Source organism: Diaphorina citri, unplaced genomic scaffold (assembly GCF_000475195.1).
Source record: "Diaphorina citri unplaced genomic scaffold, Diaci psyllid genome assembly version 1.1 scaffold1340, whole genome shotgun sequence".
NCBI classification, from domain to species: Eukaryota; Metazoa; Arthropoda; class Insecta; order Hemiptera; family Psyllidae; genus Diaphorina; species Diaphorina citri.
Window position 1 is genome coordinate 35729 of NW_007378768.1, and position 11191 is coordinate 46919.

Consider the following 11191-nt stretch of genomic DNA (forward strand, 5'->3'; position numbering starts at 1 on the left):
TCATTCCCTCTTTGTACAAAACCATATTTATTTATTTATTTATTTTTATCTGATTTTAATTTTTTAAATATTTCTTACGATTATTAAAAACAATTTTATTTCATACAAAAAAAGTTATTGTAAGTCGTTGATTTTCTCGTAGCAGAGTTGATTCGTAGGACGGTAGGTGGTGTTGATTCCCCTCTGTTGATAATCTTCACTAGGTCAATCAGAACTTGGTTTGCACTAATTCAAGTGTGCGATCAGCTATGCCCTAACAGGACACTAGTTAACCACAGGATTAGATTGACCAGGGTTTATGGAGGTACCTGTAACCTGACTGTTTGATATTGATACACATATGAGCACGTACAGGGTTCTCAGTTCTCATTTTAGCCTAATTTTGACTGGGGTAAAAGAGGTCTCATTTTAGTCGAACTTTTACTGGGGTGAATTCAGATGGCGAAATTTCTAAGGGGCCAAATGTTTTAGATTTTTTGATATCTCTATGAGTTTATCATTCCTTCAAAAACAGAAAACCTAACAATAGATTAGTAAATACTTGATTTTACATATAACCGAGTGCAAGTGTTTAGATTTCTAAGTCAAATTTCAACTTCTATTGTTGGGTCATATTTTGAAGTTCAGTCCTCAGGTCCCTGTACGTATATATTTCTGATTGAAACGTGTGATGTTTTGTTTTCTGCGGTTTTTCTCTCGGGTCCCGAGAGCGATCTTTGCGGTTCGAAATTTTTGAACTTTAATAGTACAAACCTCACAATAGCTTCAGACACACTGACCATGTGTTTTCTAGGTCCTTGATGGTTTCTCCGTTATTTGAACTGGATTTTGTTAATTTTTATGTTTTTGTTGTGTTGTTCTTTCTCTTCTTTTTCTTCCTCTTTGTCGTAGTCTTCTGCTTTTTCTTGTTCGTCTTCTAATATAAATTACGTAATGGTGTTCCAATGTCCCTCTTTGCCAGTCTTCTCCTTTCTCTCTTCTTCCCTCATTCCCTCCCTTTTTCGTCCCCTCTTCCCTCCCCTTCCCATCCTTCTTCATTTCCCCTTCCCTGTCATCCCTCCCTACTCTCCCTCCCTCTCTCTCTCTCTCTCTCTCCCTCTCTCTCTCTGTCTCTCTGTCCCTCTCTCTCCCTCTCTCTCTCTCTCTCTCCCTTGTTCTTTCTCTTCTTTTTCTTCTTCTTTGTCGTAGTCTTCTGCTTTTTCTTGTTCGTCTTCTACTAAATTACATAATGGTGTTCCAATGTTCCCTCTTTGCCAGTCTTCTCCTTTCTCTCTTCTTCCCTCCTTCCCTCCCTTTTTCGTCCTCTCTTCCCTCCCCTTCCCATCCTTCTTCATTTCCCCTTCCCTGTCATCCCTCCCTACTCTCCCTCCCTTTCTCTCTCTCCCTCTCCCTCTCTCCCTTCCTTTTTCGTCTCTTCTGTCCTTTCCCCTACATTTCTCCACTCCTTTCTCCTTCGCTTTCTATCCTTCTTCATTTCCCCTTCCCCCCTTTTTTCTTCCCTATTCTCCCCCCCCCTCTGCCCTCTCTCTCAATTTCTGTGCAGGATATTAAAGATGAGCTCACAAGCAACGTAATGAAGCTCATTGACACTGGAAGCATTGATGAGATAGTGTTGGACATGGTAGAACTAGTGGATGAAGAGAATATAGAGAGAATATTGGACATTGTTTTCCTGACGGACAGGACAGTGACTTAGTGTCATTCATATTGACACGAGTGCTAGCTCATCCGTTAGCAAATATTCAAGTACCACACCATGGACAATGTCCATTGGACATGAAAAAATCTCATAGGTGTATGTATGATGGAGGGCCCAAAAACCCGTTTGGACCCGATATTCAAGGAGGAAAATTTGTTTATAATTAACAATTCTCATGATTTTCAATTTTTTATTTAACACAAAGATAATAAAATATAAAAAAATATAGCGAAATTATTTTTTAATTTTGACAAGTAGTTTTCGATTTTTTGAGCCCTGAAAAAAATGAAATATTTTTTTCCGATCTGACGTCACCGTAGCTACAAGGTACTACTAACACACTGGCGGGAGCTTTAATCATTCAAATTTGTGATAAATATGCTATTTATTTTCTTTTTCTTTTTTTCAATAATATGAAACAAAAACAAGTACTTACCTAGGTACAACAAATAGGTCTACTATCTACATTTAAAGTATTATTTTTCCTTTAAACATGGATCTGATGGATACGCTCAATGAGCTACCACCTGTGATTCAAGTTAATCAAGTTACTGATTCTAAGAAAAGCATCAAGGCATTCCACGAAACCCGGCTCCATTTCAATTTAACAGCGTTTTCAAAGTTTTAAATAATAAAATGTACTTTATGCTACTAACTTAAATCACTTGTAATATTTGGGAACAAAAGATGACTTCAAAATTAAATTCCAAAAAACAACAAAACAAACACTTCTGGAAAACAAAATGGAATAAACTTGAACCTTGAACTCTGATGTCGGCTTGGCTTGGGTATTCTTTTTGTAGGAGCTCTTGAAAAAATTTCGAATTTTGTGAAGTTCTATTAGAAGGGGGCGGCTCCTGTTGTCAGGTTGTCACTCTTTGGTCTCGTTACCCTAAAGATGGAAATTTCAAGATTATTAAATTTGTGGTAAAGTTAAGAAATATTAAAGTTTTTTAATTGTATTTTTGTGAATTCCCTAGATAGACTAAGTGCCACTTGTACTTTTATTATTATTATTTTTTTTTTTTTACACCTCATTATGGAAGAATTCAGTTAGCAACGACTAAAAAGTCAATTTTATTCTTATTGACATTAAGCTGCAGAGATTTTCATTCATTCCTTTGATCCTTCCATTTGTTTAGTGGATGTGCCAATTCTACGTCCTGGGCCTCGTTTCATCAAACTATTGTATTACAAGACTTGTAATACAGGCAATTTAATTTACAAGCCAGAAGTATTCTAATCTGTGTACATAATTTTAATGATAAGAATTATTCGAAATCTTGTACCTAGCTTGGGAGCACTTGAAAAAATTTCGAATTTTGTGAAGTTCTATTAGAAGGGGGCGGCTCCTGTTTTCAGGTTGTCACTCTTTGGTCTCGTTACCCTAAAGATGGAAATTTCAAGATTAGGTATTAAATTTGTGGTGAAGTTAAGAAATATTAAAGTTTTTTAATTGTATTTTTGTGAATTCCCTAGATATAGGTACTAAGTGCCACCTGTACTTTTATTTATTTTTTTTTACACCTCATTATGGAAGAATTCAGTTAGCAACGACTAAAAAGTCAATTTTATTCGTATGGACATTAAGCTACAGAGATTTTCCTTTGATCCTTCCATTTGTTTAGTGGATGTGCCAATTCTACGTCCTGAAGCTAGGCAATCTAGGTATGGAATGATAATTTCTAATTTTTCCATGATTAGAGCCACCATTTTACTCTCCTACGTCTAATAGAAATGCTAGGCAATCTAGGTATGGAATGATAATTTCTAATTTTTCCATGATTAGAGCCACCATTTTACTCTCCTACGTCTAATAGAAATTCACAAATAATAATGTTACCATTTCTCTCTCTCTCTCTCTCTCTCTCTCTCTCTCTCTCTCTCTCTCTCTCTCTCTCTCTCTCTTCTGGAGATGGTTTCTGCGAAAAAATAAATTGTCAAGTGGTAGGTACTTGAGTACAACGAATAATAAGCAGAGAGAAAGAGAGAGCTAGATAGGGAGGGAGAGGGAAAGAGAAAGAGCTAGGAAGAGAGAGAGAAAGAACTAGGAAGGGGAGAGAAAAAGATGGTTTCTGCGAAAAAATAAATTGTCAAGTGGTAGGTACTTGAGTACAACGAATAATAAGCAGAGAGAGAAAGAGAGAGCTAGATAGGGAGGGAGAGGGAAAGAGAAAGAGCTAGGAAGAGAGAGAGAAAGAACTAGGAAGGGGAGAGAAAGAATTTTAGGGAGAGTAAAAAAAAAATCCTAAAAATACTTCAGGAAAAGTCGTTTCCAGATTTGACATACTTCAGTAAATATGCCAAATTGATGCATTTTAATAAATAATTAGATACCCTTCTACATGGATACGGAAATACTTTAAGCGCCTTTGTAGCTATTTGAAGATGTTAATAGGAAATTCTCAGGATCATCAGAGATTCACAAATAATACTACAGGATGGGCAATTGGGCATGCTATGACACAGGCAAGAAACTTAATAATAGCAAGGACCTGAACAAGAGTACCTATGAAAGAGCGGTAAACTTTGGGAGAAAATACTTAGTGCCCAAGTAATTTACGCCTATATTTTTGTCATATTAACAAAAGTATTTCTGAACTAGAATTCAAAAAAGCTATTAAATATGAGTAGGTATTTACGAAATTACGTACTCAGCCTAAAGTCTCAAAGTATTTAGCAAGAATTTACTTCGATTTAACGTTTCATCTGACCTAATGGAGATGTTACAATATCTTCCATAGTCGTCGCCCTATTTAAAACAAAGCGCCTTTGTAGCTGTTTGAAGATGTTAATAGGAAATTCTCAGGAACATCAGAGATTCACAAAACATACTACAGGATGGGCAATTGGGCATGCTATGACACAGGCAAGAAAACTATTATAGCAAGGACCTGAACAAGAGTACCTATGAAAGAGGAAAAGTAAAAACACCGAGCGATGAAACACAAACATGCTATTTAGAAACTTGCTATAATATTTGGACAGAAAAGTTGTATTTTTCATCAAAATTGTTCAATTACCTACCTTTACTACCCTAGAAGCAGAAACTAGAAATACCTACATACAAAAGATGTTTGCTTGATGCCAAATATGTCATAACTTTGTCTTAATTTACTGTTTATTACTTCATTAGGGTTGTTTTTCATCGTAAAAAAATCGGGTACTTGGAAAGAGCAAATTGTTAAAAACTTGCACAAAACTCGTATCTACATTGGTAATACCAAGTTCTTTCAAAAACTTGGAAAAGTGCAGTCTTGAGCTCAAGCCATAAGACAAACTTCAAACTCATCAAAATTGTTCAAGTACCTTTACTACCCTAGAAGCAGAAACTAGAAATAAACTACATACAAAAGATGTTTGCTTGATGCCAAAAACGTCATAACTTTGTCTTAATTTACTGTTTATTACTTCATTAGGATTGTTTTTCATCGTAAAAAAATTGGGTACTTGGAAATAGCAAATTGTTAAAAACTTGCACAATACTCGTATCTACATTGGTAATACCAAGTTCTTTCAAAAACTTGGAAAAGTGCAGTTTTGAGCTCAAGCTATAAGCCAAACTTCAAACTTGGAAGAAAAAAACTGGAGTTTTTGCTGTTTTGGCGAGAAAAAACTTTGTTGAGTAGCAGATAGAGAAATATGGAAAGTTTTGGAAGAATCTAATAATGCTCTTTCGGAAACGGATGTAGAAGAGATTCTACATCTTGAAGAAGAACTCAAAATTTCTTCAGACTATTCCATGATGCTCCCATTAGAAAAATGCTAAAGAAAATGAAAATTAAATACAAGAAATGAACATGAAAAGCACGACTGCTGAATTCTTACATCATAATCTATTGCACAATAAAGAAAAACCTGATATGTAATGTATAAAATTTTTCAGACTATTCCATGATGCTCCCATTAGAAAAATGCTAAAGAAAATGAAAATTAAATAATGAAGAAATGAACATGAAAAGCACGACTGCTGAATTCTTACATCATAATCTATTGCACAATAAAGAAAAACCTGATATGTAATGTATAAAGGAAGTGACACGAGAAAAATATTACAAAAAAAAAAGGTATAGCATCGGTCTCTTTTGGAAAACGAAATTAATAAAAATACCTAGGTAATAATGAAAAATATGATGTGTCTAAATATTATACATATTGACAAAGAAAACAATGAAGTAGGAGCAATACCCGAAACTGATCACGTAATGCCGACCAAAAAGCAGAAAGTGACGATCATGATGACAAAAACCGACCAGAAAGAGTCCATCATGAAAAAGCAGAAGAACTAAACCAATTAAAAAACACCAAAGTAGTTTTTTCATCCTAGAGTTGGAAAACATAATATTCCTGGAGTTACTAGACAATATACATATGGTAATACACAGACATAGTAAGTACATAATTGTTACTTATTTCATAGCTACACAGATATACATAGTATGTACATGGATTTAATACATGCCCATGTCATAGCAAGGTCTGACGGTAAAGCGTGCCTTGACGTATTGTGGATATTGAAATTAAAGATGAGCTCACAAGCAACGTAATAAAGCTCATTGACACTGGAAGCATTGATGAGATAGTGTTGGACATGCTAGAACTAGTGGATGAAGAGAATATAGAGAGAATATTGGACATTGTTTTCCTGACGGACAGGACAGTGACTTAGTGTCATTCATATTGTGTATTAGATATTGAAATTAAAGATGAGCTCACAAGCAACGTAATGAAGCTCATTGACACTGGAAGCATTGATGAGATAGTGTTGGACATGCTAGAACTAGTGGATGAAGAGAATATTGGACATTGTTTTCCTGACGGACAGGACAGTGACTTAGTGTCATTCATATTGACACGAGTACTAGCTCATCCGTTAGAGCAAATATTCAAGTACCACACCATGGACAATGTCCATTGGACATGAATAAATCTCATAGGTGTATGTATGATGGAGGGCCCAAAAACCCGTTTGGACCCAAAATTCAAGGAGGAAAATTTGTTTATATTTGTCGGGGGTACTTGGGAGTTATAAAAAAGAAAAAAGAAACAAAAAAAAAAACAATTTAAACTTGAACTAAGTAGTGAAGGTTAAAGGTTGGGTTGGAATTCTAAACTGAATAAGTAGAATAAACAGAAAAAAAGAATCAATAATGAAAAAAATGGGGGAAATAATGTCAATTGGTTTTTCAACGAAGCAATGGAGGAAACCCTACAGAACAATAGAAAAGTGCAAAGTGCAGAGCAAAATGTAAAACAACGTGAGAAAAGCCATATAGAAGTAGAGGAAATGGCTCTCGAGAGAGCTTTTGTATACATGTTTGCTCTAGTGAAAAAAAAAAAAGCTGCCCGGAAAATTGTTCTTCCACTGGCGAAGAAAAAAAATTACCCTATTTATGCTTTCGAGGTATTCTTTTTGTAGCTATCACGTCACCATAGCTACAAAATCCGCAAGAACAGTGTTGCCAAACTGCGCACTAAAAAAAAAAAAATCACCGGAGGCTCCCTTGAAAAAAGGGGACTTTGCACTCGTATATTTCAGAAACTACTCAACGGATTTAAAAAAAAAAAACGGTACGGTTAATTTTTTCTAATCTCTATGATTAAATTATCGGGGAGTCATTATCTTTTACATGAGAATCCTTAATTGTCGTGGGTACTTGGAAGTTATAGAAAAAAAAAATCAATTTAAACTTGAACTAAGTAGTGAAGGTTAAAGGTTAGCTTGGAATTCTAAACTGAATAAGTAGAATAAACAGAAAAAAAGAATCCATAATGAAAAAAATGGGGGAAATAATGTCAATTGGTTTTTCAACGAAGCAATGGAGGAAACCCTACAGAACAATAGAAAAGTGTAAAGTGCAGAGCAAAACGTAAAACAACGTGAGAAAAGCCATATACTCCATATAGAAGTAGAGGAAATGGCTCTCGAGAGAGCTTTTGTATACATGTTTGCTCTAGTGAAAAAAAAAAAATGCTGCCTGGAAAATTGTTCTTCCACTGGCGAAGAAATAAAATTACCCTATTTATGCTGTCGAGTAGTGTTTAGTCGATGTTGTCCTAGACAAGTTTTTAGGAGGTTTGATAAATGGAACTGTAACCAGTTACTAAGGTCTTATCGTCCCCAAATCAAAGAACGAAGGAAGACACCTATCCTGGAGTAAGCCAGACCGAGAACGAACCTCATCTCCTTAAGATAGGGATAGGCAAAGTTTCTTTACCAAGGGCCACATAAAAAAATATGAAACACTGAGAGGGCCGGATTGAATAGGACATAAAGTCCGCCCCCAGGCAGGAATCGAGTCTTCAAATTAGGATAGTATTCCGAAGGTGTCCGAGTTTGGTACTTGTCCAGCACGAGTCTAATTAGTCATGGCCACACAATGCTTAATTTAGAAGACACACCGTTCCGAGCAAACATAACAGAGAGGAAATTTACATAACCAAATCCTACGGTCAATATAGGTACAAGTTCCGTCAGTATAGGTAGGTACCTGTACCTGTGTGTAGGATCTGTCAATATAGGTACAAATTCGGTCATTATAGGTACAAATTCCGTCAGTAAAAGTACCTGTGTATAGGATCTGTCAATATAGGCACCTTATCTGTGAGGATAGTAGGACATGACATAGGTATTATTAGGTAATTAGGAAGAATAACGTATACCTGTACCTGTGTGTAGGATCTGTCAATATAGGTACAAGTTCGGTCATTATAGGTACAAATTCCGTCAGTAAAAGTACCTTTGTATAGGATCTGTCAATATAGGCACCTTATCTGTGAGGATAGTAGGACATGACATAGGTATTATTAGGTAATTAGGAAGAATAACGTACATAGAAAGGAGGTACAGGATGTAGGTATTAAGTGTAATATTCGGTTTGGTAGGTGTACCTTAGGTACATTGCGTTCATAAGTTACATACACATCAAGTATGTTGTGGAAAGTATTAACTTTGCATTGTTGGGTCCAAAGTACCTCAGTGGTGTGAAAACTTTAGCTTGGTTACCTTCTATGAATAAGCATTTTTCAAAGATTTTTTCAAAGGAAAAACCAAAAATTGTCGTTTCCATCTTTTAATGGCTGGTGAATTTGGCACATCCACGAACGACGCTCACTGAATAGTGAATTTGTCACATCCACTAACAACACTACGTAAATTGACATTCAAATCATTGACGTTTCTCCTACCAAAAATACCTACTTTCAACCACACCACTGTTGTGAAGCTTACTCAACAATACCTCAGAAAACAGCTCAATAATTACCTCTAAAACAAAAGTCTCTCTAACCAGTGAAAATCATCACACCCAAAAATTTGACTTCATTCGTTATTTATACCCGATTTGGTTGGTATACCATGTATGCTATGTATGACATGGTCTATTAGACATGGGATAGGTGGTATATTGTAGATATTAGCATACCCTGTCAGGCTTGTACTAGCGGGAATCTCACATTGCTTTATCTGCTGAAAATACCATTGGATTCCGAAAAGGGAGGTCAAAACGAGTTCATTTCAATCATGATGTAATTGAAGATATAATTTTCAAATTGAAAGATGAAGAAATCTAAATTAAAGGTACATTTGGCACATCCACTAACAGTAATGATTTTTATATGCTGAAAATACCAATGTATTTCGAAAAGGGAGGTCAAAACGAGTTCATTTTAATCATGACGTAAATGAAGATATAGGTAATTTTCAAATTTGAAAGATGAAGAAATCTAAATTAAAGGTACATTTGGCACATCCACTAACAGTAATGATTATGACGTCACAATGAAACTTGCTATTTGACACAATATTGATTATTATTGATTAAAAAAACTTCGACATTGTGAGATTGTGATGATGTTCAAATTCGTTATTTTGCATGTGGGTTTGGAAGATAAGGGAAGTTTTAGAATTTCATAGAGAAATCCGCAAATGTAAACGAGTCTTTTACAGAATTCTTCCTCTTCCCAATTTTCGACAGTCAAGTTTTTTGACAGTCCGACATGAAATAGTCGAAGAAAAACGTAAAACACCTATTGTAAACTCCCAACAAAACTTTTCAAATACCCGCAAACCTGACGGCACTTGTTCTGAGGAAGCATTCGCCTTCTAACCACACATCAACTCATACCCGCATTCTAAACCCGGAGATAAATATGTAAATTTTGACATGGATCTTCTTTAAACTTTAACATATCAAAATGTTATACCTTCTATAACATAGGTATCACATTCAAATCATATTTTAATGCCTCTAATGTTTTATCGCATATCATATCGCTTGGAAAGGTCACGAGTATTGATTTACTATTCATAGATCTTCGTCAAATTTATCCACAACTGTTAACGGAGAAGGTTTTGTTTCATAGACCAGCAATTTTTTGGAAGTTTTTGGAGCCCAGGTGGGATTCCGATTAATCTCCTTGGAATTTCAAAATATCAACTCTTCTTTTAATGGAAGTTTCTTTGATCCGGTAAGACTTTGGAAGAAAATACTTAGTGCCCCAAGTAATTTACGCCTCATATTTTTGTCCATGATTAACACAAAAGTATCTGAACTAGAATTAAAAAAGCTATTAAATATATGAAGTAGTATATTTACGACTATTAGCGTACTCAGCTAAAGTCTCAAAGTATTTAGGCAAGAATTAACTTAGAATTAACCAGTTAATCAATCTGACGACCTAATGAGATGTAAATTACCAATATCTAATGATAGTCGTCGCGAACGCCTATTTAAAACTATTTAAAGTACATGATCCCCATTAATCGTACATTGAGGTAAGGTTTAGAGAATCTATGTTGGAGGCAAATTCTAGCTTAATTGACTTTCGACGAAACGGTGGGCCTGTCTAATTGCCTTCGCATGACAAAATGTTCATTTACACGCAAATCAACTCGCAGAACATGCCAATTAACTGTTAGGTATAAGCGCCATGCTGCACATTGTTCTAATTTTCCAAATTTGCAGAAAGTATCACGAACGATCTTAAGTTCAAATTCGAAACTCCGTGGTCACACTAGTATAGCGAAATGGTAACCCATCTAGGAGCTACCTGTTACTTAGAAAATCTGCGAGAAGCATTTCCCAAGTGTATATGAATAAATCTTTCGTAAGCATGACACAAACATGTCCACAATACTAGTTTTAGATTTTCCTTTTTTTTTTTTTTTTTTTCGAATAAGGCGTTTTAACACTGGAATCCCAGGTCGTTCACGCCGGTTCTCGGTATTTATAACAGATGGTACATATTGATGTGCTGTAGGTATGTGAAAAGGGATTTGACGCCCTCGTCACTATCGGACAGGGAGGGGGGGTGAGGTAGGGAGGATCTTATTTGGGCATGTCGGGTGCATGTTAGGATATGCCGCACGGAAAGGTGGGCCCCGCATTCACAGGTAGGAGGGTCTGTTTTGGTGAATAGAAAGCTGTGTGTGATGCGGGTGTGGCCAATTCGCATGCGTGTAAGGACTATTTCTTGGGTGCGGTTTTCTTG

The 11191-nt window shown here is 35.8% G+C and overlaps 1 long non-coding RNA gene across 1 annotated transcript; it reads left to right on the forward strand.

Annotated features, from left to right (window-relative positions):
* The first annotated feature begins 1875 nt into the window (after positions 1–1875).
* On the forward strand, positions 1876–7330 carry LOC103515432. Its single transcript, XR_541703.3, has 2 exons — positions 1876–2487; positions 7104–7330. It is a non-coding gene; the product is annotated as an uncharacterized LOC103515432 (long non-coding RNA).
* The last annotated feature ends 3861 nt before the right edge of the window (positions 7331–11191 follow it).